Genomic DNA, 898 nt, shown 5'->3' with positions numbered 1-898 from the left:
ATCACCTCAGCCTGACCAGTGATCTTTTGCACAAATTTAATCAAATCATCTGCCATATTCTAATTGGAACTTCTGGTCCCTTCTCATTATATTAGAATAAAAGCCATAGCCTCTGCCATGCGTTCTAAATCCAGCCTCTGGCAGACACTCGCGGTTCCATCTCATAGATCAACAGCACTTACCTTCACATACTGTTCTACCCTAAGTCTAGTCTTTCCTACTCAGCTTTGTAATTTTGCAATTCTTGTATTCTGGGTATTTACATGGCTCGCTTTCTTCCTCAGCTGACACTGTTCTAAATACCTTGCTCCGCCCCCTCAGAATTCACCTTTCTTGATTCTACCTACAGTCGAGTCCACTACCACTAATTATGGTGATTAGCTTTGTTTGTTGGCTCGATTGGACTGGATAACTGAGCAGCAGGAATGTCTGAGTATGCCTGAGGGGCTTTTCTTTGAGAAGATTCACATTCAATCTGATGAAGTAAGTAAAAAAGATTCCTTCAACAGAGCCATCAGAGCCACCGGATCGGAAGTGTCCTCAAACGCAGCTGAAGGATGAAGGACAGCAAATGTGCCCTCCCTGCTTGAAAGCAATAACCACTTTCTCTCAGGCTTTGATGCTTGTTGGATCTGAAAATTAGAGCTGAAGTGATACTATTGGCTGCCCCAGTGTCCAAGTTCTTGGATTTGGAGGAGGTCTCACACCACTGTGTCCTGGGTTTATCCTGCCTTAGGACTTGGGCTAGAGTGCTGACGTTTTTGGATCTCTAGCTTACAGGAAGTATATTATAGGATCAATCAGAAGATTGCAGCCTTCATAACTTTGTAACTCTATCAATGATCAATGACAGATCTCTCTCTCTCTCTCTCTCTCTCTCTCTCTCTCTCTCTCTCTC

This window comes from Mus pahari, chromosome 3 (genome assembly GCF_900095145.1).
Source record: "Mus pahari chromosome 3, PAHARI_EIJ_v1.1, whole genome shotgun sequence".
Classification (NCBI taxonomy): domain Eukaryota; kingdom Metazoa; phylum Chordata; class Mammalia; order Rodentia; family Muridae; genus Mus; species Mus pahari.
Note: the sequence above shows the minus strand (reverse complement) of the source record.